Source organism: Ambystoma mexicanum, chromosome 9 (assembly GCF_040938575.1).
Source record: "Ambystoma mexicanum isolate Mex_15411 chromosome 9, UKY_AmexF1_1, whole genome shotgun sequence".
Lineage (NCBI taxonomy): Eukaryota > Metazoa > Chordata > Amphibia > Caudata > Ambystomatidae > Ambystoma > Ambystoma mexicanum.
The window spans coordinates 923256206-923284205 of NC_090931.1; the positions used below are offsets into that span (position 1 = coordinate 923256206).

The 28000-nt window shown below is 50.4% G+C and overlaps 1 protein-coding gene across 1 annotated transcript in view; it reads right to left on the bottom strand.

The window, feature by feature from the left end:
• PJVK (pejvakin) overlaps positions 1 to 28000 on the bottom strand; it is a 239274-nt gene that overhangs the window by 145486 nt on the left and 65788 nt on the right. The gene's annotated exons all lie outside the window — the stretch shown is intronic.

The following is a 28000-nucleotide window of genomic DNA, read 5'->3' on the forward strand; positions in this document are numbered from 1 at the left end:
GGGGAGACCGATACAAGACAGGTCTGTGTTGAAGCAAAGGTTGCAAGCACGAACATTGTATGAAACACGTGTGATAACCAACGCAAGTAAAGTAGAACTGTAGATGAGTGATTGCACTTTGAAACTGAGATAAACGATACCTTTGACAGAGTGGTCCGGCACTGTGTGTGTGCTCAATGGAAGGACCAGCTGAGAGTTGACAAAAGTGAAAGAGTGGCAAAAGATTATGAATCGAAATGGTCCTGCAACGGGTCAAGCAAAATCCTGTGCACAATTGAAAGTCTTCGATGTTTGATTTGATTTGTAAATTTATAACGCACATACACATGGGGGGGATCAGGCACAAATGCATCTAGGCGGAGAGATGGTCTTATATGAGTCAACAGTGTCACAAGGGCTTGGGCTAATGATAAAAGGGTCTGGACTAGGCAAACAAATAGGTTTTTAATTGTTTTCTGAAAATTAACAGGGTCAAGAGGTCGAAGGTTCAGTGGAAGAGCATTCCACACTCAGGGACCAAAGTCGGAGAACCGTCTCTCACCCCATGTGGTCGTTCTGACCCTTGGGACCTGAAAAACGTGCTGATCTAAGGAGCGCAGTAGTCTATGAGGAAGGTACAGCTGAATCTTTGTGCTCAAATAAGCTGGTGCCATCCCATGGATGCACTTAAACACCAGACAAAGCACCTTAAACAGGATTCTCTGAGATATTGGAAGCCAATGTATCTGCCTTCTATACTGAGATATTTCAGTTCTTCTACTTAATGAACAAATCTGTCCAATAGCAGAGTTTCGACTACCTGGAGTCCAGGGTCGGATTGGCCCCTCAGCCTTTCAGCCCGTGGCTGGGCCGAAATCGTCGCTGGGGAGCGGGGGCCGGTTTCTGGCCATGCCTGGGTCGGACTGGACATTTTAAAAAAATATATATATATTTTTTTCTAATTCTTTTTTTTTCTTTTTCAAAAAGCCTTTCATCCTTCTTAGGTCGATAAATGAGTACCAACACAGATTGGGTGATATTGTATGCATATTTGTTCTATAAAAAAGAGCTTAAGCATAAGTGCTATACAATAGCATATTATCATTTGGCCTTGGACGTCTGCTTGGATTCACAGTAATTTGACAATATGGATCTATACACACAGATATTAATGATACATATGGTGATCCATTCTTGTATGAAATGTATATCACATTATTGAAATCATAACCATATTTTTCGTAGTGTACTTAGGAGCAATGCTATTTGATGCCACTTCCTGTTTTGTCAAGGGGTGAAAGGTTGTGTTTTATGGCTTCCCGGGTTGTCACTTTGGGGTGGGGTCAAATAACATCACTTCCGGTGATGTCATCAGAGGTCAAGGGTCTTGAGGCAAGGGGTGGGCCACTTTTTTGAGGCGAGTTGTGGGCCTTTTTTTTGGGTGACCGGGCCTATTTCTTGTCCCAGTCCGACCTTGCTGGAGTCTCTTTATTTGAAATGTTTGAACCCCCATAAGGAGGGCATTGCAGTAGTCCAGCCTAGCATTGGCTAGTATTCCAACCACAGTTGGCCAGTCCTTCTCTGCAATAAGAGGCATGACTGGTTTTAAAAGCCTCAATTGAAAATATACAGACTTTACCATCTGACTGACCTGTGAATTGCAGTCCATGCTAGATGGCAGCTGAGGTTTTTTACAGTGTCTGAATATCTAGTGGGGGCACCAAAAAGAGAGGGGCACGGAGTAGTGTGAACCATTTCCTACACCAGCCTCTTTGCACCCAACACAATAACCTCAGTTTTTGAGGGATTCAACTGTAATTTGTTTCCCAACATCCAATTCTTAATCTTGATGGCACAGGACAGCACCACGTTCACTGCTTCCGCAGGTTGATTAAGTTGCATGTAAATTTGGGTGTGGTCCGTATATGAGTGGTATGACAACCCAAATTCAAAGAAAATATTCAGCAATGTTTGAATATAGATGTTAAACAACAGAGGTGACAATGACGACCCCTGGGTTACCCCACACTCAACCGGCACAGTTTAAGAGAGACAGTCACCCATCTTCACCTGTTGGGTGCGATCAGACTAAAAGGACACAAACCATATCATGGTCTCTAGTGAGACATGTGCCACTGACGACAGCCTTGCAATGAGGATCTCAAAGTCAACTGTGTCGAAGGCCGCCGACAGGTCTAGCATCATAAGCATTCTGACAGTACCTTCATCAGCGGCTCCCAACAGATCATCCCATACCGACACAGGGCGGTCTCAGTGCCATGGGCCGGTCTGAAACCCGATTGAAAGCAGTCAAGGATCTTATGCTCATCCTTAAAGTTCTGAAGTTGTTTTGTCATCACTTTCTCCAGGATCTTGGCAGGCCATAATAGGTTGGCTATTGGACGGTAGTTGGAGAGAACCTTATGGTTCAATGTCAGCTTTTTTAAAGATTTTGTTTTGCTTTAGAGGAACACAACCCTGTGAAACCGAGGCATTTATCATAGATGCCAAAGGTTTGCTAAGAGCCCAGGCATGCTGTTTAGCCAGATATGCTGGAATGGGTCGTAATTGAGATTCGTTGGTTTCAGCTTTTCCAGGTATTTGAAGATTTCGCCGGTCCCAACAGCAGAGAAAGAGAAATTGGAACAAGGACTAGATGTAGATGTGGAATAGGAAATACTCATGTCATCCTCGAAGGGGGCTGAAAAGGCAAGCATGTTAGTTCTAATGGTGTTGATTTTCTCTTGAAAGAAGCAATTAAATTAATTGGCCACAGTAACTGACGCTGGGAGTTGAGAATTGGCATTCTTAGGAATGGAAAAATGTCTTATTAAACGGAACAGTGCTTTTGGTCTGGTCTCAGCTTGATCGATTTGATTTTGTATTACAAGGGATTTTGCAAGCAGAATTTCTTTTTTATATATAGCCAAAGCTGATTTGGCTGCCAGATGAGAGGTTTTTTCTCTTACTTTGGCTATGTACTATGTTGATACAGTAAAGAAAGTTGATGGAAAAGTAGATAAAGTTGGTCAGAGCCCAGCAAAGGGAGATCAATTGAAAGCTTTGTGTTGAAGCAAGCTTGTGTTACAATAGATACATTGGTCCTAGCCCGGCAGAGGGAGACTAATTGAAGATTTTGTGTTAGAACGGATCTGAGCCCAGCAGAGGGAGGTCCGCGGTGAACAGTGAATCACCCGAGAAATTGGATACGTGGAAATCCTAAGAAAATTGTGTATATGTGAAATACGAACTTTGTTATTAAAGTGTATCTGAGCCCGGTAGAGGATCCAAGGTGAACAGTAAATAACCTGAGAAAAATTTGCATAAGAGAATCCTGAAAGGAAAGGAACTTAATTATTTGTTTGTTGCATCAGGCCCTCTGAAAGAAGAGATTTTGAACGACAAAGAGACACCAGAGCCTATGCTAAGCTCGAGTGTGCCACCTGATCCCGTGCTGAAAACGTGGGGAAGGGAATATCCTGACATATCATTTCTTGAACACTTTTCTTTTGCATAACATTGTTTCGCACATTATTTGTATTTAGAGGTAAAGATTGGCAATAGTTTTATTAGTATAGGCCCTTTTATTTTTGACAAGAAACCACTATGACTGCATTATTATTATTTGATGGTCGTAGCTTGTTCCCATCTTTAGATTTAGGATTAGATAGGTGTTTTTGAAACCCAATTGAAGTTCAATAAACACCCTTGAACTATGGTCACTTGTGTCTGTCTTACTGTTGATACCATGCATTCCTAACACAGCACATGGAGCCCCCACCTTTCATTTGACCTCTGCGCAGGCCAAGGTCCATGCAGGAATCTAGGATGAAGCAATTTTAGGGGTTCCTCGGCAGATTTTGCAGGGAGCCTTGACATTTTGTGCTACACCAATGGATCGATCTAAATTGCTTGACATGAGAAGTGCACTCTTTTCCACCAGACAAATCGAGATCGGTAATTCTGTGATTTTTGCTGTGCAGATACACTTACACACATCTCACTGAAAGTGGTGTCCCCAAACACAGTGCCAGGATAAATGGATAAATGTACCTTAAATATAAAATCAAGATAATATTGCCCTTGGATACAGTGATAAACATGCATATTACAGGGATCATTATGACTTTGGTGGTATTGGAATGACATGCAGTATTTTATAAATATTACCCATTTGTACCATCTGCCCCAGAAGGAGGATTACGATTTACAAAAAAAGTTAGATCTGGGACACTGAGGTGTTGGGGCAGTTAGACGGCCATGTGACAGGGTGGACAAAAAGGACCTGGGTTGTTTTTCATTTTGTTCTCTTTGGTCAAAACAAACAAATGCCAGATTAGATGTAACTGTCATGACAGCTTTTGGCAATTTTTCTCCTTTAAATTTGAGATACTTTTTCTCCTTTAAATTTGAGAAATTGTAGGAAAAGTTGTCATTTACATTTGTTTGGTTACCAATCCAGATATGAAATACATATATTATTGTACAACAGTTACCCACTCTTTCCATCCATAACATTTGATATGAAAAGAAACCTTGTGGCAGAGAGACCTCTTTTTTATTTTTATATGTGTGCCATGTGGATGGAGCAACAGAACATCCATCCAGGCATAATAGCTTCTATTGGGGAGTAAAAAATAAACACAATAAGGGTAGTAGGAAAAAGGGTGTAAAACAAACAACTGATGAACTTGGCAGAGTGGATGTCTAAGTCACAAGTTGGACAAACATGCAGGACTCTGTGTGCAGGGGTTGTTATGGAAAATCTCCAATTTCGTATGAGTAGTTCTCCCCCTCTTCTTAGTACTTGTTCTTGAAAAGACGGGTGTCCCTGGCTTGGGTTCCCAGAACCTTATTTCTCTTGCATACAAGTTCTAGGAGGGCAAGGTGAGAAAATGCCCTACATTTTTATGCTGCCTGTGACCAATATATGTGAGCATGTCACAGTAAAATCAATTTCCACTCTTTGCCCAATTTATGCCAACATTTTCCAAATATGCCAACTGGCATAGGCCAAATGTGGCAATTTGTGCTGGGTGCGGCCAGTTTGTGGCACTGTTGCCACTGTAAAAACACATTTTCATGCTCACTGCACCCAATATATGCCAGTATGACACTGTGAATGCTGCTGTGCCCAATATGCAAAAGCATCACACAGTAAAACATATTTTCAGGCTGGCTATGACTAATATATGCAGTCTGTGCCCAACGTATGCAAGCGTACTACTTCTTGCGAACTCATTAAAATTCTCACACCCACACGCACAAACGCAACATGTGTACACTTACACTTACCTTTGCTGACAGTGCTGATATCTTCTCTCTCTTGAGTCCAGCTCTTCTTTTGGTGGGAGGTGGCACCACACAGAGTAAAGGGGTCCAGGAGCCTCCCTTCAACTCACCCTCTCGCTAGTTCCGAATCAGGCTGTGCATGGGGAAACCATCCTTACCCCTCCCAGCCTGATACAGCCAAAGAGGGGGAAGCGTGAAGAGACTGTCCAACAGGGCTGCGATTTTAGAGCAATCAGACTTAATAAAAGCTGTCCGGTCACTGTTGCCCAGATTGGTCAGCTCTACCCGACATCCTCTAAAATGTTGTGCATGTGCCATGGTTGGGTTGTTTTGTGATGGCCCTGGTACATTTGTAGCACAATATAGTATGAAAGAAGAAGTACCAGTCTTTGCATTTGAAAAAAGAAAAAACTCGAAATATCTGTATGTTCTTTGCAAATGCAAAAACGTTGTAGCAATACCCTGTCTATTTGCATTGTGAGGCAAGTGAAAGATACTCACCCCATAATGCAAACAGGTTTCTGTTTTTTGGGATCCAGTAGGCCCTAAAGAAGTAAGCAATGGTGCCCACCTGCCCATCATACACCAGTATCCACTGCACAATCCACTGGAGCACATCTGTAAAAAGGAGCTTCAGCTGTGGGTTTGAAAGGCCATCTTGCAAAGCGAGTGCTGAACTATCCTGTGGCCCTTTTTTACATTCTTAGGAAATTCCTACTCTGTGGATTAATGGTTTGGTTGGCTTGGTGGTTGCGTTTTTTCATTTACAACAGCCCACATTACTGGAAGTATATGTGCCTCTAAAGTTCTATAATATATATCGAGAGTTTGCTGAAGTTCAATGAAAAATGATTTAGTTCAGTAATGTGGGGAGAGAACATTTGGCTTAAAAGCAAAAATGTGTTTCCAGGGTCACTGGGTTTGTGCTTTATGTTGATTTATTCGAATATGAGATATTGGTGTCTACATCAGTTCTTTAGGAGGTGCCCATTATCATGGACTGATATTGAGTTCACAGGTGATTCGAGTGGAGATGGAGACGAAATGCACAGGGACAATTCTTAAAGTGAGACATGAAGCAGAACAAAGGGATTGGCTAATGGCTTCACTTGAAATAGCCCTTCTTAATGTACAGGGGCTTAATTTCTTCATATATGAAATGCACTCCCCACTAAACTCTGAGTTTGCGGCCAACAGTGTCCTCCTACAGGAAAAACAGCTTCTGTGAACTGGCGAACACAAACTAAAATCCAGATTATTCCCAGAACTATTTTTCACATCATAAGTTTTAAGGAAAACGAAAGTCGCAATACAGGCGGATAATAAATCAAATGTGACTGTGGAGGAGGTTACAGAAGATGGCCAGAGCATAATAATTCTTTATTCTGATTTAATTTTAAAACTATCGATTGAAATTGGTTAATGGAATGGCGTTTACCACAGAGCAGCACATCCTAGTTGACTGCCACTTTAAGTGAAAGTACTGATCTTGGGATCCCTAGCACCCCCACCAGTGGGTGCCCTCCAAAATATCAAGATTAATGTACCTCATATTGCTCATATTTCACTTCTATAGAGCATCATTGTAGTGATATTCCACTCAAATGTGGAAATTAGTAGGCACATTGGGCCTCATTACGAGTCAGGCGGTCTGGAAATAACGGTGGCGGTAAACCCGCCGCCACCGTTGTTTCCGGATCGCCTGATCTCGAGTCCTGCAGGCGGAGGTGTTATTCCTGCCAGGTCTGACCTGGCGGGTTTAACACCGCCCGCCTGCAGGCGGACGTGGAAACTCCGGCACCATCGCAAGATGGTGCCGGTGTTTCCATGGTCCCCATTCCCATTGAATCCTATCGGACTAAATGGGAATGGGGATTTACTGAATTCCGCCTCCGGAATTCCCGGGTCACCGGGGTTGTCATGCCCCGGTAATTCCGGGAATCACTGAGGCGGAATGGTAATTCGAGTCCAGCGGTAACCGAGCCGGAAAAGCTGGCAGGTTACCGCCGGACTCGTAATGAGGCCCATTGACTTGGAGTCAAGGATTCAAACAAAACAAGCTATACCGAACTAGCCATGACTCTGCTTCTCGTGGCTGAGTAATGTATTTTATTAACACAGAGAAGGGTGTTGCATGACTATTGTATAACACAACATATTTAGAGGTTGTTCCAATTTAGTCTAAAACTGAAGCTATTAACGTGAATCATTGAGTGACCACGGTAAAGAGGTAAATCACATTCATTTATTATTCATCAAAAATGTTTAAAAAATCCCTACGATATCATATAAAGGAGACAAAACAAATACATCTATATAAATAAAACACATAGGTATGTTTCCGTACTCAGCTGATGCAATTCATCAGTGTTAGGTTGCCCTCTGCTGTCCAAATGGCAAAGTGCACCTCTGTGTTCCCTTCCACTTCAACAACAGTTATCATTTTAACAAACAGAATGAGCACGGTTCTATGCAGTCACCTTCACCTTCCAATATCGCAAAAATTCAGAATCATTTTATGTAACTTCTTTCCACCCGCACTTCTCTTCACACAGGGCATGGCGGTAACAACTCAACGTTGAAGTCCCCGAAGAGCAAAACACTGTAGAACAAATGCCTCCTCACAAGCTAAAACTGAAAGTAGGTGCTGTAATTATGTTACTAGGCAATCTTATGCCATCACAGGGACTCTGCAATGGAACAATGTTGATAATTAAACATCTCCAAAGACACATCATAGAAGCCGTGTAATTGATTGAACTTAGATACTGTTCTTATACCGCGCATGCCTCTCATTCCATCTGATACAAATATGCCTTTCAAATTCAAAAGAAGACAATTACCTATACGTTTAGCCTTTTCAATGACCATTAATAAGTGACAGGGACCTAGGGTCCCCTTCCTGGAAAAGATCAGTTGTGATTCTGATATTTTTTTTTTTTTTATTATTTTTTTATTTATTTTGTTATAGCTGAATACAATCAACTTTTCAAAATTATATAATGATTCGAAAAAAAGATGTCAATACATAGTTAACATACACTTAAAACATATAATAAAAAACTAAATGACACTAAGTACCACAATTTACAAAATGAAGCAAATACATCAGCACAAATTACCTTATTAAAAACGATCTTGAACGATAAAAACCTACATCAGCTCCTGTACATTCGACCAATTGTTAATATCACTATTTATGAAGGAAAAAGTTCACAAGGTAATATAGATTCCATAAAGTGCACCAGTGACTTCATGACCGAAAATCTAGTGCTGTTGACTAGAGCACTCCATATCTCCAGCTCATCCCGTTGCACATGCACATTCAGCAAATTCGTGAAGTGTTTTACCCGTATGTGTTCCAGAGCGTGGCATGTAACTATCACGTGTTGTAAGGTCTCTTTGACACCGTGACAATTACAAAACCGACAAAACTTTAGCTCAGGAGGAATAAGCTTCCGCCTTGCCAACACTTCTCTCGTAGGCCACAAGTTCATTCTCAAACGCAAGAACTTGGACCGAATTTTCGCAGAGGGACATTTTAGTAAGTAGCTTGGCGCTTGACCCAAGCATTTAATGCCAAAAATTTTGGGATTGAAATCTTTGTATTGCCTACAGCGTTCATAGTTCTGGATCCACTCCCATTGATAATATTTAATTTTAGCACGGTTTGGGTTCTCCATCAACAGCTGTAATGATATGTCAGCTTCAGACATGGTGTTTATTACAAGACCACGCCATCGACTAGGAAAAGTCAGTCCGGAAGTGGTCAAATAGCCAGCGATCGTGCTCATTATGTTATTCTCACCACCACCAAGAATACATTTACGAAAAAAGGAACACAGTCTCCATTTGACCCTACTCGCTAATGATTTAAGCCCTAATTCAAAACGCAGCATAGGCAAAGGTAAGCAATTTGGCAAATTTAAAACCTTTCTCCAAAATGATGCCTCAAGTTTATCCCAGGCTTGATCGTTAGTGTACAGCTTGGATTCTACGCCATATAACAAGATGGGGATGACTTTTTGCTCATAATACATAAACAGATGCCTCAGTGTAAATTTCCCGTACTTATAAACAAGCATTTTCGCCTGTGACAGCAGCATTAACAGTTTTGACTGTAACACAGTCAAATATCTATTGTCGATGATGGTATTTTGAATGTATAGGCCCAGATATTTGTATTCTGACAGTTTCTATTGGTTGCTGTTGTAGATACCACACTATGTTTAAACTCTTAGTTTTCCCTCTTGGCTTGCAGACAAGAATCTGAGATTTTTCCAAGTTGACTAGGAGTTGGTTCTCCTTGGCATAGTTAGACAGTGCAGACAACAAGTTCTGGAGACCTCTAGGAGATTGCGATATTAAAACAAGGTCGTCCGCATAAAGCAACCATGGTATGCGCTGACCACCAAGTTCAGGGGCATCCGACAAAATATGCACGAAATAACTCCCCATATCCAGTATAAACAAATTAAATAATATCGATGCTAAACTACACCCTTGTTTGAGTCCCAAAAATGTTGAAAAGGAAGAAGATAAAAGACCTTCAAAAGAGAGCCTAACACGCATAGACGTGTTCGTGTGTAGTTGAATGATGATTGATAGAAGAGAAAGAGGACAACCAAAAGCTTTTAGCTTATGAAACAATAATTTTCTGTTAATAGAGTCAAAAGCAGAACAAAAGTCAATAAACGCAAAATATAAGGGTTGCTTCCTAAATGCATATTTCGACTTCAGCATATTTAATGTAATCATGTTAGGAAGTGTGCCAAGTCCACTTACAAAACCTGATTGAAAAGGATCTCTCTTATGGCATTTTTTTGTCCAGTTTTTAAACTCACGCAAGATCAGCTGAGAAAAGATCTTGCCCGGGACATCCAAAAGAGAGATCGGTCTGTAACTTGTTGGATTGGCGCGTTCACCTTTTTTATAAATCGGGACAACAATAGATTGCTTCCATGACAGGGGGATTTTCTGTGAGGTGTTAACATGATCAAATACGAGACAAAGAATGTCAGCCCAGATATCCGGATACCGTTTAATGTGAGCGTTGGATAGGCCATCCGGGCCTGGGGCTCTAGAATTATTAGCTCGCTTAATAAAATACAAGATGTCTTCTCTATCAAAATGTATGTGGAAAGGAGGAAGAGTATCAAATGAGGTTTTATAGGAATGCACTGGAGGTTCAGCAAATAGTTTAGTATAATGCTGTATCCACCTTGCTTCAGACACATCATTTGATTGAACCGCCACCTGATGTCCTGCTGTCACCTGATTTATTATATTCCATGACTGAGCAGTGTTCTTTGAAGCCAAAGTTTTTAATATGCTGATTCCATCGATTTGGTAGAGCTTTGCCCTCCTTCCTCTTGCCCAATTTCGATATTTAGTTTTGATACGGGACAAAACAGTTTGCCGCATATGCAGAGGGAGCTTAAGAGCTGCTCTCCTCTCAGACCGTACCCTAGCTTTCTCAAGTCTAGTTTGGTGATCAAATATATGCAGGTGGGGGGTTTGCTTCTCTTTCTGTTTGATGGACCCTAGTTGGTAAGCCTGCATTAAGTCATAGTATGGTATGACTGACAGAGAGTTTTGGGATGCTCCATCATTAAATTGAGCAAGATAGTGTGTCCTGAAGGCTTCCAAAGAAGACTCGGTCCATGTTAATCTATTTCTAGCTGGATTTGTATTATGCAAGCCCATAAGAAAGACAGGTTTTGGTTGATCGATGCTGGCATTTATAGACAGATGCATACATAGCATATTATGGTCACTCGTGTCTGAGTCAATTATTTTGAATGCTGTTATCTTATTGAACATCTGTGCATTTACATACATAAAGTCAATTATGCCCTCGCTATTAGCACGATGCCAAGTAGATTTTGGTGGCGTGTCTTGCGGGAAAGCACCGTTTAACATAAACAAATTTCGAGATTTGACTAATATTGACCATTTGCTCAAGCGGTTTTTTTCCAATTTACCTGGAGGGCCTAGGCAATGCAGGTTTAGATCGCCAGCAAGAATAATAAAATGAGACAAACCCTCAAGCATCACAATGTCGATAGCCTTAACCACAGAATCCAAGAAACACTCATCAGAAATACGCAACGGGTTCCAGTACACGTTGATAGCGGCACCCACAAGACCCTTGCCACCGATCTTTGTCATCTGTAGAAAAGCGTTTGGAGAGAACCAAGGTTCAATTTTCAGACCCACGGTCTGTTTCACCCCCGTCAGTAGACCAGAAATAGGACGTCCCCAAAGACCCTTCTCAGCTGGTATCAGAGTGACATCGTAGTTGTTCCATGTAGGAACATTAGTAAGCCATGACTCTTGTAATATAATTAGGTCATACTCTAATAGCTGTACACTCCCATTATTTAGCAAATGTCTGTTCCCTCTCGAGTTCCAGCTTACAAATGATAGACAAGGTTCTGTAATTTCCGCATGCTAGCGTTGATTGTTTTTAAGCTCGCAAGTGCATGTGGAATGAGACAACGCTTGGTTTTTGTTTGGTGTTTGTTTTAAGTTAACCGATTGTTGTGAGTGTACGGTGGAGTCTAATAAGTCAGATCTAAGCTGAAGAGAGAAGCCCAGGTCCAACAGTTGAGATTTGACAGACCAGAGTGTGTTTGCTACAAGCCTTGAATTAATCCAAAGAGTGGATGCAGTCCAATTAGAGTTGTCAACAAATTCAACGAGCTCAATGTCAACCGTCCCGATATCGTCGAGCTCGGGGATCTCACTAAATATAGCTAGCACCGATGCACGATTCAGATTATATTGCTTGACTGGTGCAGGCAGACAGCTAAGTGTTAGAGCATGGATCGCTGGCCGCTTAACACCCATGCGCACACGTTTTAAAGTGTTGACCTGAGGCTGTGGGTTCAAGATTGGTTGGACTGGTGGACAGACTTTATCTTGGGTCATGGGAGGGATCTCAAGAAGTTTAATTAACGAGGACTGAATCATCCTTTCGATCTCACTAGCAGACAAAGGCTCAGGTACCGGGGTGTTTTGTGTGTTAACGACAGATGCCTGAGACACAGCTAGAGCTCTGCTCACTTTGAAAGGAGCTTGTGAACTTGCTGTTTGAGGTGATTGTGTCAACATTGTTACAGGTTTATGAGGAAGAGCTGTTTCACAGGGTGCAAAGGATAGACTTTTGAGAACAGGTTTAGCTACCATATAGTCATCAATTGCTTGCCTTAGTGCTTTAAGCCGTTCATCCCTCACCCCCATTCCTGACAAAGTAGCAGATGTAAGAGTAAGGTCACTAGATGTTCGATTTTTGGGGTTATTTTTAGATACATCAGTAGCCGCACGTATCAACTCATTTAGGGGACTGTGGTCTACAACCGGGGGAGCTACCACCAGATTTGGTTTTGCTTTTTTTGACTGTGCCTGAAGAGCATATTTCTTTGATATTGCTTTAGCTGCCGCTAGAGTAGTTGCAGCTGGTATAGACAATTTCTTCACAAAAGATTTAGTCTGTGAGGCACATTTAGTCACAGATTTGATGTTTTTTGTCTTTTTCGGTTGAAAAACAACTTTGTTCAACCCTGTTTTCGCTGAATCAGCTAGGTTTGTATTGACGTCAAACAATGGGTATGATGTTTTTTTCTGCTGTTTAGCTAGAGTTTGGCTTGTGGGGATGAAAGGGTCAACTAAAGGTGCTGGGAAACTTGGTAAGGGTTGATATGTTTGTTGAGGGTTACATGACAATTGAGCCAAGGTTTGAGACATTACAGACTTCTTTTTTTTTTTAAAGACGGAGTCAGCAAGTCCTAAATTAGTTAATTTATTAGAAAATGCAAGTTGTTCAGCTAATAGCTGGTTTAACAGATCTGAATGAGCATCGGCTTTTGTAACTAAGACTTCAAACAGCTTTGCTAACGCTATAATTGCCGTGTTCAGAGAAGTAAGCGCAAATCCTATGTTTACACTCTGTGATTCAGCCCATCCACACTCTGGCATATTATGTGAGGGTATTTTCCGTGGAGTTGGAGCTAAAAAGGATAGATTCGCTACAGAATTTGCCACACTAATGTTCGTTAATAAGATGGGTGATTTGGAAAGGTTTTCAGGTAAAGTGTGATTCGATAGGCCAGAGGCATTTATGTCAAAATCAGATACTGGCGCCTCGCCCTCCGAAATAAGTGTCTTAAAGTTTGATGCATCACTTATAGATATTACAGGACTATAAGCTGTTTTGTCACACGGCACACCAGTCAGTACGTTGTTAAGCAAGATGCTATCTGTAAGCGAGACGTTTTCTTTGGCAAACTTTACTAAAGGTTCAGTTGAAGGGACAGTTTTTGCCACCTCTGCCGTCAGAACATCATCCATTACACTATTCTTGTTTTGTTGTCCATATGGAGAATTTATTTTTATTTTAACAACTGTGATAGGTTCAGCCAGACAATCAATTACTTTCAGAGTGTTATCCCTGTTGTTGGAATCACAGGGAGTCTCGTAAGTGGGTTTAGAACAAAAGGATCGAATGTCCATCCCATCGGATACCACAGCTTTGCTTTTGGCCATCACTTTTTGGGTCCTCACACGAGGAGTTGAACTCAGCCTCGTTTTGTTCAAAGTTTTCACAGCCACGTTTGACATGGCATGTATGCTATTCGTAAAATAAGCAGCAGTAGCAGGAGGCATTCCTGTTTTTAAAGAGTTAAAGCCTCGTTTCATTTTTGCAGGCACTAACAATCAGGAACAGATGTGATAGCCAGGAGTGGCTTCTATACAATGGGAGCACAAACAGCTGGGCACTTACCACACTCTTGCGCTGTAGACCAAAGCGGAAACGCGTGATGATTTGGTTTTCGCCCTTTCACCCTTCAACCGCCCAACAGCCTAACAGATATGCAACGCCCTTATCGCTGCCGGGCTTTACGCCGCAAGGGTGACTCTGTCGCAGGGATGAGGCCTTGGGTGGCTCACGTGACCACTCACGTGGGCGGCTGTGACTCCGCCTCCTCCAGGAAGCGGATCGCGGAAATGTAGATCCCGGCAAGAGCTTCGCTCCTTAGCTCGCAGTGCCGGGATCGAAAGAAGCAGTTCCAGAGAGCAAGCACGAGAGAAATAGCACCGCTTCAGTCTGCAACACACACGCCACTCGGGCGACTCTGTCGCAGGGATGAGGCCTTGGGTGGCTCACGTGACCACTCACGTGGGCGGCTGTGACTCCACCTCCTCCAGGAAGCGGATCGCGGAAATGTAGATCCCGGCAAGAGCTTCGCTCCTTAGCTCGCAGTGCCGGGATCGAAAGAAGCAGTTCCAGAGAGCAAGCACGAGAGAAATAGCACCGCTTCAGTCTGCAACACAGTCTGATATTTAAAAAGGAGGACAGAAGTGACCCTATGAATTACCGACCAATATTGACCTATGAGATATGCTAGAATGGCGTATGTCACACCGGGAATGGCTAGTATACCTACAAATACACACCAATTTGCAACAGTATTACATGTAGAAAAACATTTAGTCTGCAATAATTTTCAATAAAGTACAAAAAGGCCCCTGAATTCAATCAATTCCACAGACCCACAAAAGTGCAAAATGTAAGCAACTTTGTATTGTGCAGAAGCACATCAGAACTTTATGTTGTGCAAAGAACGCATCAAAAACAACCTAAATATAAATATACAATGATCTAGATAGTAGAAAATCATAAAAAATCTCAATGGCCTACTAGAGGGTGGTAAACATAGCACTGCTCATAAATTTGGAACAAAGCATAACATTTCCTCAAGTAATGTATGCCATAAGTGCTAAAATATCTACTTTGCCAGATCCCTATGTCTAGTTTCAACCGAAAAACATCTAATACAGCCAATTTATTGATGTTCGTCTTCTTCAGGGCCTAGAACAAACTGGGACAATCATGCACCTTGTTCTTCATAAACTGAGGATATATAAATCCAAACATGTTGATTTATACCAACTTTTTAATTATTCATCCGGGGTGGACTGATTAATTCTCCTCCTCGGTGTAACTTGCAGAAGACAAAATATTTATCTTAAACCACTTCATTCATTACCCAGTGCGACACATCGATGCTAAGAAAGAAAATTAAGTGCATACATCTACACGCGGGGAACAGGCCTGTGATTCATCACGGCCTCAGAGCATGTAAACACATGCAAGAACACTCGCCTTTTTTGTACTTTATTGAAAATTATTGCAGACTAAGAGGCCGATTCATGGAATAATTAGCGCGGCGCAAGTGGGCAAAAACGTGCGAATCGCAGTGGAATAGCGAAAATCGCAGTGCAATTGCGAAAATCGCACGAAAAGCAGCGCACGTCGATTCATGGAAGGCCGTGCGCGAGAAAACCAGCGGATGTGCGATAAAAAAGTGCGCGGCGCACGTTGGCGCACAGGCCATCTAACAGCGTGCGCCAGGTCACAGCGAAAATCGCACAGGGCACAGCGAAATTCCCACATAGCGCGGCGCACGCAACAAAAGTAGGCGGAACACGGGCGTAACACTCGGAATGGGGAACAACTTGTCAAAACGTGGGCGTCACGGGGGAAGTACAGGGCACAAGTGCGCGGAACGCCCACACGCTCGCCTACAACACGTATTCATGGAATAGAATAGGGCAAAAAAGCGCACGCTCAAACCAGCGCACAGGCACAAACACGACCGCCACAAGAAAGCAGGCGGTAGCGTCTCTGCGGCTGTAAGAAATGTGCGCCAAAAGGTGCGCCAACAAATAGCACCTATATACTGCCATGATGAATGTCCCATACTGTGGCCCTCCAGGAAAAATGACGTGCAAAGGGGTACCCACAAACACGGACACCCGCTGACAAAAAATACGTGTGCGTGTATACCGGGGTGCGCGGGAAGTCTAACACGCGATTTCAGCAGGGTACGTGCATCACAGGGGTTCGCGTGAAGTTATTCACGCGATCGGGCCTGGGGCAGCGGGCTACGTGTATTACAGGGGTTCGCGTGAAGTTCCTCACGCGATCGGGCCTGGGGTAGCGGGCTACGTGTATTACAGGGGTTCGCGTGAAGTTCCTCACGCGATCGGGCCTGGGGGAGCGGGCTACGTGTATTCCAGGGGTGCGCGGGAAGCGCGGGAAGTTCCACACGCGAATAGCCTGGGCGCGTGTATTTCAGGGGTGCGCGGGAAGTTCCACACGCGAATAGCCTGGGGGCGCGTGTATTTCAGGGGTGCGCGGGAAGTTCCACACGCGAATAGCCTGGGCGCGTGTATTTCAGGGGTGCGCGGGAAGTTCCACACGCGAATAGCCTGGGCGCGTGTATTTCAGGGGTGCGCGGGAAGTTCCACACGCGAATAGCCTGGGCGCGCGTGTATATCAGGGGTGCGCGGGAAGTTCCACACGCGAATAGCCTGGGCGCGTGTATTTCAGGTGTGCGCGGGAAGTTCCACACGCGAATAGCCTGGGCGCGTGTATCTCAGGGGTGCGCGGGAAGTTCCACACGCGAATAGCCTGGGCGCGTGTATTTCAGGGGTGCGCGGGAAGTTCCACACGCGAATAGCCTGGGGGCACGTGTATCTCAGGGGTGCGCGTGAAGTTCCACACGCGAATAGCCTGGGCGCGTGTATTTCAGGGGTGCGCGGGAAGTTCCACACGCGAATAGCCTAGGCGCGTGTATTTCAGGGGTGCGCGGGAAGTTCCACACGCGAATAGCCTGGGGGCGCGTGTATTTCAGGGGTGCGCGGGAAGTTCCACACGCGAATAGCCTGGGGGCGCGTGTATTTCAGGGGTGCGCGGGAAGTTCCACACGCGAATAGCCTGGGCGCGTGTATTTCAGGTGTGCGCGGGAAGTTCCACACGCGAATAGCCTGGGCGCGTGTATCTCAGGGGTGCGCGGGAAGTTCCACACGCGAATAGCCTGGGCGCGTGTATTTCAGGGGTGCGCGGGAAGTTCCACACGCGAATAGCCTGGGGGCGCGTGTATTTCAGGGGTGCGCGGGAAGTTCCACACGCGAATAGCCTGGGCGTGTGTATTTCAGGGGTGCGCGGGAAGTTCCACACGCGAATAGCCTGGGCGCGTGTATTTCAGGGGTGCGCGGGAAGTTCCACACGCGAATAGCCTGGGCGCGCGTGTATATCAGGGGTGCGCGGGAAGTTCCACACGCGAATAGCCTGGGCGCGTGTATTTCAGGGGTGCGCGGGAAGTTGCACACGCGAATAGCCTGGGCGCGTGTATTTCAGGGGTGCGCGGGAAGTCCCACACGCGAATAGCCTGGGCGCGTGTATTTCAGGGGTGCGCGGGAAGTTCCATATGTGATTTGACAGTGTGGGTCCTCCCAGGTGTACCCTGTACACCCTCCACGGCCCCTGCAGGCAGCCCACACCACAGGGGACTACCATGCATCCCTGGTCATGTCCCGCAGACAGCCCACCCACCATGGGCATGCCCCCCAGCAAAGGCACATGTCTCCTTGAACTAATGAACACCAACTCATGTCCCCTTGCACCCCCACCCCCCAGCACTGTGGGGCACCTGCCAGCAGGCCCCCACCCATGTCCAACTCATGTCCCCCACCACCCCCACCCCCCAGCACTGTGGGGCACCTGCCAGCAGGCCCCCACCCATGTCCAACTCATGTCTCCCACCACCCCCACCCCCCAGCCACCAGGGTCACCCTCCACCAGGCCCCCACTCATGTCTCCCATCACCCCCACACCCCAGCAGTGCAGGGTCACCCTCCACCAGGCCCCCACTCATGTCTCCCACCACCCCCACCCCCCAGCCACCAGGGGCACCCTCCACCAGGCCCCCACTCATGTCACCCACCACCCCCACCCCCCAGCCACCAGGGGCAGCCTCCACCAGGCCCCCACTCATGTCTCCCACCACCCCCACCCCCCAGCAGTGCAGGCTCAACCTCCACCAGGCCCCCACTCATGTCCCCCTGCACCCCCACCCCCCGGCAGTGCAGGGGCAGCCTCCACCAGGCCCCCACTCATGTCTCCCACCACCCCCACCCCCCTGCCACCATGTGCAGCCCCCACCAGGTCCTCACAATCCCCAATCATGTGCGTAATGGTCAGCCTCCACAGCCAAAAAGCCCTACCAAGTAACCCATTCACCCACATGGAAATGGAAATCACATGTTACACCCCCAATGTACATGAAGCAAATGAACCCATGTCCGTCACACACATATTTTCAAATTGAATGGGAAAACACACAACATGACATGCATGAAACCAATGAGATGAAACCACACAGTGAACAATGGAAAAAAAAATGTATTGAAAAAAATACAAATGCCAAAGAAAGAAAACTAACTACAATGTAAATGTGAAAAAATAAGCTGCATGTCCGCATAAAAACACAAAACTAGAAAATCAAATAAAAAAAATTATGTCCAAAGTGAAATGTAAAAACTCTCCATGCAACAAAGAACTATGTACAAAAATAACAAGGGTCCATCATCACAACTGAACTAAGGAAACTTCCTAAAAAACCTACCTAAATATCAACTATATACAAAAAGTGGAGCAGTGTCCGTCGACTCCAAATAATAATAAGAACGAAAGGAAACCTAAAACTAAAGAACTATATACAAAGGCGGCGGGCAAGTCCAGCGGCTCACTCTGTGGTGTTCCGGGCCAGGGCATCATCGAACTCCTGTTCGATGTCCCGGAGGCGGTCCAGTTCCATGGCCCCGAGGGTCTGCAGGGACGACGCCGTGTCCTCCTCCAACCCCCTGCGGATTGCCTCGAGGCACTCGGCCCGCCTCAGGGCCCTCCGCATGGAGTTCTCCGCCCTGACAATTGTGAGCCGCGCCTCTTCCGCCCGCCGCCGCTCCGCACCTATGGCGTGGCCCAACCGCTGCCACACGGAAGACACTCTCTGTCCTGGGTCCTCCTGCCCTCCGGCCGATGCCTGCCCCTCCGATGTCGAAGGCCCCGAGCCTTCATGGCTCCCACCATCTTGCTGCTGCTGCTGCTCTGCCTCTGCCCGTGCACTGCCTCCTGCTGCCTGCACATCCTCCGCCGGCTGGGGTGCACCTGTTGATGTGGCCACCCCTGCTGGACGTCCGACTCCCGACTGTGGCAGGGATGCCTCCTCCACCAGCCTGGCCGCACTGTCAGAGGCAGCTCCACAGGGCACCCAGGTGACTGATGGGTGGGAAGATGGCACAGAGGACGACTGGCACGTAGGGGGTCCAGTTGAGGAGGGGGTCGGAGCAAGCCCCATCAGACAGCGGAATCCGGCCTGGGTGACCTGTCCCAGCAGGCTGACGTGGTCAACGAGCCATTCGAGATGACGTGCAGTCTCTCCATGAAAAGACTGCAGGTCACCTCGCATGGCCCGTTGACGCAACGCCACACCAGCCAGGACAGGCTCAACCCGGACCTGGATGGCCACGTCCGCAGGCAGAGGAAGGCCAGTTGACGTCAGCTCATCCCCTGCCTGAAAACGGGTCTGGACGTAGGCATCCCTGCTGGTGCAAGATGATGCAGGGACAGGATCGGGGACAGGATTGCACACAGGCACCTCCGCGGCCGCCTGTGCTGCCTCCTGTCCCTGGTCCTGCACTGCACCACTAGCACCAGTGGGATCCCCACCTCCAGACCCTGTCTCTGGTGCTTGCGCGGCCCCCTCCTCCACCAAACCCCCCACCAACCTGGATGACTCTGTGCCATCTTCCCCTGTTGGGCCCTGTGGGGTCCCAGCTGCCCCTTCTGCTGCCGAGGAGTCCAATTGCAACCTCCGCCTCTTGGACCTCCCCCCAGCAGCTGCGGCCTGGGACGCGGCACCGGACTCCTCACTCCCCGACGAGATGACAACACGGGAGGGGAGCCGGGCCTTGCGTCTCCGGCTGGCGGTCGGATCCCCGCCGCTGTGCTCCACAGCACCTTCTCCGCCCTCTTCATCAGTTGACGCTGCAGACAGGGAGAAACAAAACACAGGCATCAGGGCACTGTACAATGGACACATACACGCATGACAGTTGCACATGAGTGGCATTGGCAAACCTCAGACATGTCATCACAATCCCCAACACACATGTCATTGCAACTGGCACACATGAGCCATACCACAGCCATATCGCAACTGCCACCACCATCCCTACACATACAACAGCATCAGCAGCCAAAGGGGAGCCATACATCACATGCAACACAGGAAGTGCACCACACATGTACACACACCACCACACTTGCATGCATGCCTACACCTCTGCCAAGTGTCGCACTGTTCAGACGGGCATCCATGTCACATCTGCCAATCAGGCTTCCACATACCGCTGTCACATGCATCCATGTAGCATCACTGTTGCACCTTTGACAAATACACACACATGCACATGTACACAGTGCTCATACATGCAGCCGAAAACAACATACATGCCTGACATCACGGACATGTCTACTTACATACACATTCATCCAAACATGTGTGCACGCACAACTGCATTTGCCATGCAAGCCCACACACACAAGCACCATCCATGTCTCACACATTACAGCCCTCGCATGTGTCAGCCCCACGGCCCTGTACACCCCCACCCATACTCCACCCCATACAAACAGATGTGCAACCGGCACAATGGGGAATGATCACCACACGCCTTGCTCACAACCAGGATGCATGTACACTCACCGCTCGACTCCAGACGGCTCTGCTTCTCTAGGACCTGGACGTGGAGCGCTGGGGATATGCGTTCCAGGACCCCCATCTGTTCTTCCGACAAGTGGCCCCGGCGCCCCTTGGCATCCGCTGCCTTCAAGAGGCGCCGGGCCTTGTTCAGGGTCCTGGACCTGAAGTCCTCCCAGCGCTTCCTGACATGTTGTAAGTCCCGGACTGCCACCCCCTCCGCGTTGATGGCAGTCACGATGTCAGTCCAGATCCGAGTCCGTCCTTCCTTGTCGGCGCGGGAACTTCCAAAGAGGGCATCATACTGCCCCAGGACTTGCTCCACCAGGAAACCAACTTCGGTGGCACTGAAGCTGGTGCCCCTCTGCCTCTCTGGCCGGGGGTTGTCAGTGGTCACAGATGGTGTTAGCCCCGACATGACAACCCCAGAGGCAGGAGTGGGTGGGCAACTGGGTCCTGGGGCTGGGCTGTGGAGCGATGGAATTCCAGTCGGGAGTCTTCTGTTCCAGCAGGGGTGGTCACAGCAACAGCACCCCTGGCTGATGTGCAGGCAGCAAATGGCAGTGCACGTGGGCAGCAGGCAGTCAGGCAGCAGCAGATAGCAGGTGGGAGCGTGCTCGGGGCTCTGGGGGGCAGTAATTCGGCCTTCTGGGCAGGAGCGTGGTCTCCCGTGTGCTCACGCGTGGCCAGCTTGGTACGGAGTGAATTGGCACGTGAAAATCCTGCACGTCAGCGTGAAAACCGAGGAAAGGCCCTTAGCGCGTAAGCGCGTCAGCACGCATACGCGATTCCATTGGACCAAAGGCCCTCAGCGCGTAGGCGCGTCTGTGACGTGACCCGCACGGGTGTTTCCCACACTGCACGTGATGACAGAGCACACGTGGAAAGACTGCACGTCAGAGTCTCATCGCGTGTAATTGGACAAAAGTGCGTGTACACGCGATTGGCCTATGTACGTGTATATGAGGTGTGCGCGGACACTTACACACGCAAGTACGTCAACGCACCTGTATCCCGGTGTACGGCCATTTCCACCAATCACACGCAATGAGACTCTGACGTGCAGTCTTTCCACGTGTGCTCTGTCATCACGTGCTGTGTGGGAAACACCCGTGCGGGTCACGTCACAGACGCGCCTACGCGCTGAGGGCCTTTGGTCCAATGGAATCGCGTATGCGTGCTGACGCGCTTACGCGCTAAGGGCCTTTCCTCGGTTTTCACGCTGACGTGCAGGATTTTCACGTGCCAATTCACTCCGTACCAAGCTGGTCACGCGTGAGCACACGGGAGACCACGCTCCTGCCCAGAAGGCCGAATTACTGCCCCCCAGAGCCCCGAGCACGCTCCCACCTGCTATCTGCTGCTGCCTGACTGCCTGCTGCCCACGTGCACTGCCATTTGCTGCCTGCACATCAGCCAGGGGTGCTGTTGCTGTGACCACCCCTGCTGGAACAGAAGACTCCCGACTGGAATTCCATCGCTCCACAGCCCAGCCCCAGGACCCAGTTGCCCACCCACTCCTGCCTCTGGGGTTGTCATGTCGGGGCTAACACCATCTGTGACCACTGACAACCCCCGGCCAGAGAGGCAGAGGGGCACCAGCTTCAGTGCCACCGAAGTTGGTGTCCTGGTGGAGCAAGTCCTGGGGCAGTATGATGCCCTCTTTGGAAGTTCCCGCGCCGACAAGGAAGGACGGACTCGGATCTGGACTGACATCGTGACTGCCATCAACACGGAGGGGGTGGCAGTCCGGGACTTACAACATGTCAGGAAGCGCTGGGAGGACTTCAGGTCCAGGACCCTGAACAAGGCCCGGCGCCTCTTGAAGGCAGCGGATGCCAAGGGGCGCCGGGGCCACTTGTCGGAAGAACAGATGGGGGTCCTGGAACGCATATCCCCAGCGCTCCACGTCCAGGTCCTAGAGAAGCAGAGCCGTCTGGAGTCGAGCGGTGAGTGTACATGCATCCTGGTTGTGAGCAGGGCGTGTGGTGATCATTCCCCATTGTGCCGGTTGCACATCTGTTTGTATGGGGTGGAGTATGGGTGGGGGTGTACAGGGCCGTGGGGCTGACACATGCGAGGGCTGTAATGTGTGAGACATGGATGGTGCTTGTGTGTGTGGGCTTGCATGGCAAATGCAGTTGTGCGTGCACACATGTTTGGATGAATGTGTATGTAAGTAGACATGTCCGTGATGTCAGGCATGTATGTTGTTTTCGGCTGCATGTATGAGCACTGTGTACATGTGCATGTGTGTGTATTTGTCAAAGGTGCAACAGTGATGCTACATGGATGCATGTGACAGCGGTATGTGGAAGCCTGATTGGCAGATGTGACATGGATGCCCGTCTGAACAGTGCGACACTTGGCAGAGGTGTAGGCATGCATGCAAGTGTGGTGGTGTGTGTACATGTGTGGTGCACTTCCTGTGTTGCATGTGATGTATGGCTCCCCTTTGGCTGCTGATGCTGTTGTATGTGTAGGGATGGTGGTGGCAGTTGTGATATGGCTGTGGTATGGCTCATGTGTGCCAGTTGCAATGACATGTGTGTTGGGGATTGTGATGACATGTCTGAGGTTTGCCAATGCCACTCATGTGCAACTGTCATGCGTGTATGTGTCCATTGTACAGTGCCCTGATGCCTGTGTTTTGTTTCTCCCTGTCTGCAGCGTCAACTGATGAAGAGGGCAGAGAAGGTGCTGTGGAGCACAGCGGCGGGGATCCGACCGCCAGCCAGAGACGCAAGGCCCGGCTCCCCTCCCGTGTTGTCATCTCGTCGGGGAGTGAGGAGTCCGGTGCCGCGTCCCAGGCCGCAGCTGCCGGGGGGAGGTCCAAGAGGCGGAGGTTGGAGTTGGACTCCTCGGCAGCAGAAGGGGCAGCTGGGACCCCACAGGGCCCAACAGGGGAAGATGGCACGGAGTCATCCAGGTTGGTGGGGGGTCTGGTGGAGGAGGAGGCCGTGCAAGCACCAGAGACGGGGTCTGGAGGTGGGGATCCCACTGGTGCTAGTGGTGCAGTCCAGGACCAGGGACAGGAGGCAGCACAGGCGGCCGCGGAGGTGCCTGTGTGCAATCCTGTCCCCGATCCTGTCCCTGCATCATCTTGCACCAGCAGGGATGCCTATGTCCAGACCCGTTTTCAGGCAGGGGATGAGCTGACGTCAACTGGCCTTCCTCTGCCTGCGGACGTGGCTATCCAGGTCCTGGTTGAGCCTGTCCTGGCTGGTGTGGCGTTGCGTCAACGGGCCATGCGAGGTGACCTGCAGTCTTTTCATGGAGAGACTGCACGTCATCTCGAATGGCTCGTTGACCACGTCAGCCTGCTGGGACAGGTCACCCAGACCGGATTCCTCCGTCTGATGGGGCTTGTTCCGACCCCCTCCTCAACTGGACCCCCTACGCACCAGTCGTCCTCTGTGCCATCTTCCCACCCATCAGTCACCTGGGTGCCCTGTGGAGCTGCCTCTGACAGTGCGGCCAGGCTGGTGGAGGAGGCATCCCTGCCACAGTCGGGAGTCGGACGTCCAGCAGGGGTGGCCACATCAACAACTGCACCCCAGCCGGCGGAGGATGTGCAGGCAGCAGGAGGCAGTGCACGGGCAGAGGCAGAGCAGCAGCAGCAAGATGGTGGGAGCCATGAAGGCTCGGGGCCTTCGACATCGGAGGGGCAGGCATCGGCCGGAGGGCAGGAGGACCCAGGACAGAGAGTGTCTTCCGTGTGGCAGCGGTTGGGCCACGCCATAGGTGCGGAGCGGCGGCGGGCGGAAGAGGCGCGGCTCACAATGGTCAGGGCGGAGAACTCCATGCGGAGGGCCCTGAGGCGGGCCGAGTGCCTCGAGGCAATCCGCAGGGGGTTGGAGGAGGACACGGCGTCGTCCCTGCGGACCCTCGGGGCCATGGAACTGGACCGCCTCCGGGACATCGAACAGGAGTTCGATGATGCCCTGGCCCGGAACACCACAGAGTGAGCCGCTGGACTTGCCCGCCGCCTTTGTATATAGTTCTTTAGTTTTAGGTTTCCTTTGTTTTTTCTTATGATTTGGAGTCGACGGACACTGCTCCACTTTTTGTATATAGTTGATATTTAGGTAGGTTTTTTAGGAGGTTTCCTTAGTTCTGTTGTGATGATGGACCCTTGTTATTTTTGTACATAGTTCTTTGTTGCACGGAGAGTTTTGACATTTCACTTTGGACAACATTTTTTGGATTAGATTTTCTAGTTTTGTGTTTTTATGCGGACATGCAGCTTCTTTTTTCACATTTACATTGTAGTTAGTTTTCTTTCTTTAGCATTCGTATTTTTTTCTAATACATTTTTTTTTACATTGTTCACTGTGTGGTTTCATCTCATTGGTTTCATGCATGTCATGTTGTGTGTTTTCCCATTCAATTGGAAAATATGTGTGTGACGGACATGGGTTCATTTGCTTCATGAACATTGGGGGTGTAACATGTGATTTCCATTTCCATGTGGGTGAATGGGTTACTTGGTAGGGCTTTTTGGCTGTGGAGGCTGACCATTACGCACATTGTGAGGACCTGGTGGGGGCTGCACATGGTGGCAGGGGGGTGGGGGTGGTGGGAGACATGAGTGGGGGCCTGGTGGAGGGTGCCCCTGCACTGCTGGGGGGTGGGGGTGGTGGGAGACATGAGTGGGGGGCCTGGTGGAGGGTGCCCCTGGTGGCTGGGGGGTGGGGGTGGTGGGAGACATGAGTGGGGGCCTGGTGGAGGGTGACCCTGGTGGCTGGGGGGTGGGGGTGGTGGGTGACATGAGTGGGGGCCTGGTGGAGGCTGCCCCTGCACTGCTGGGGGGTGGGGGTGGTGGGAGACATGAGTGGGGGCCTGGTGGAGGCTGCCCCTGCACTGCTGGGGGGTGGGGGTGGTGGGAGACATGAGTGGGGCCTGGTGGAGGGTGACCCTGGTGGCTGGGGGGTGGGGGTGGTGGGAGACATGAGTGGGGGCCTGGTGGAGGGTGACCCTGGTGGCTGGGGGGTGGGGGTGGTGGGAGACATGAGTGGGGGCCTGGTGGAGGGTGCCCCTGGTGGCGGGGGGGTGGGGGTGATAGGGGACATGAGTGGGGGCCTGGTGGAGGCTGCCCCTGCACTGCTGGGGGGTGGGGGTGGTGGAAGACATGAGTGGGGGCCTGGTGGAGGGTGACCCTGGTGGCTGGGGGGTGGGGGTGGTGGGAGACATGAGTGGGGGCCTGGTGGAGGGTGACCCTGGTGGCTGGGGGGTGGGGGTGGTGGGTGACATGAGTGGGGGCCTGGTGGAGGGTGACCCTGGTGGCTGGGGGGTGGGGGTGGTGGGTGACATGAGTGGGGGCCTGGTGGAGGCTGCCCCTGCACTGCTGGGGGGTGGGGGTGGTGGGAGACATGAGTGGGGGCCTGGTGGAGGGTGTCCCTGGTGGCTGGGGGGTGGGGGTGGTGGGTGACATGAGTGGGGGCCTGGTGGAGGGTGACCCTGGTGGCTGGGGGGTGGGGGTGGTGGGAGACATGAGTGGGGGCCTGGTGGAGGGTGCCCCTGGTGGCGGGGGGGTGGGGGTGATAGGGGACATGAGTGGGGGCCTGGTGGAGGCTGCCCCTGCACTGCTGGGGGGTGGGGGTGGTGGGAGACATGAGTGGGGGCCTGGTGGAGGGTGACCCTGGTGGCTGGGGGTGGTGGGTGACATGAGTGGGGGCCTGGTGGAGGGTGACCCTGGTGGCTGGGGGGTGGGGGTGGTGGGAGACATGAGTGGGGGCCTGGTGGAGGGTGCCCCTGGTGGCGGGGGGGTGGGGGTGATAGGGGACATGAGTGGGGGCCTGGTGGAGGCTGCCCCTGCACTGCTGGGGGGTGGGGGTGGTGGGAGACATGAGTGGGGGCCTGGTGGAGGGTGACCCTGGTGGCTGGGGGGTGGGGGTGGTGGGTGACATGAGTGGGGGCCTGGTGGAGGCTGCCCCTGCACTGCTGGGGGGTGGGGGTGGTGGGAGACATGAGTGGGGGCCTGGTGGAGGGTGTCCCTGGTGGCTGGGGGGTGGGGGTGGTGGGTGACATGAGTGGGGGCCTGGTGGAGGGTGACCCTGGTGGCTGGGGGGTGGGAGACATGAGTGGGGGCCTGGTGGAGGGTGCCCCTGGTGGCGGGGGGGTGGGGGTGATAGGGGACATGAGTGGGGGCCTGGTGGAGGCTGCCCCTGCACTGCTGGGGGGTGGGGGTGGTGGGAGACATGAGTGGGGGCCTGGTGGAGGGTGACCCTGGTGGCTGGGGGGTGGGGGTGGTGGGTGACATGAGTGGGGGCCTGGTGGAGGGTGACCCTGGTGGCTGGGGGGTGGGGGTGTTGGGAGACATGAGTGGGGGCCTGGTGGAGGGTGCCCCTGGTGGCGGGGGGGTGGGGGTGATAGGGGACATGAGTGGGGGCCTGGTGGAGGCTGCCCCTGCACTGCTGGGGGGTGGGGGTGGTGGGAGACATGAGTGGGGGCCTGGTGGAGGGTGACCCTGGTGGCTGGGGGGTGGGGGTGGTGGGTGACATGAGTGGGGGCCTGGTGGAGGGTGACCCTGGTGGCTGGGGGGTGGGGGTGGTGGGTGACATGAGTGGGGGCCTGGTGGAGGGTGACCCTGGTGGCTGGGGGGTGGGGGTGATAGGGGACATGAGTGGGGGCCTGGTGGAGGCTGCCCCTGCACTGCTGGGGGGTGGGGGTGGTGGGTGACATGAGTGGGGGCCTGGTGGAGGGTGACCCTGGTGGCTGGGGGGTGGGGGTGGTGGGTGACATGAGTGGGGGCCTGGTGGAGGGTGCCCCTGGTGGCGGGGGGGTGGGGGTGATAGGGGACATGAGTGGGGGCCTGGTGGAGGCTGCCCCTGCACTGCTGGGGGGTGGGGGTGGTGGGAGACATGAGTGGGGGCCTGGTGGAGGGTGACCCTGGTGGCTGGGGGGTGGGGGTGGTGGGAGACATGAGTGGGGGCCTGGTGGAGGGTGACCCTGGTGGCTGGGGGGTGGGGGTGGTGGGTGACATGAGTGGGGGCCTGGTGGAGGGTGACCCTGGTGGCTGGGGGGTGGGGGTGGTGGGTGACATGAGTGGGGGCCTGGTGGAGGCTGCCCCTGCACTGCTGGGGGGTGGGGGTGGTGGGAGACATGAGTGGGGGCCT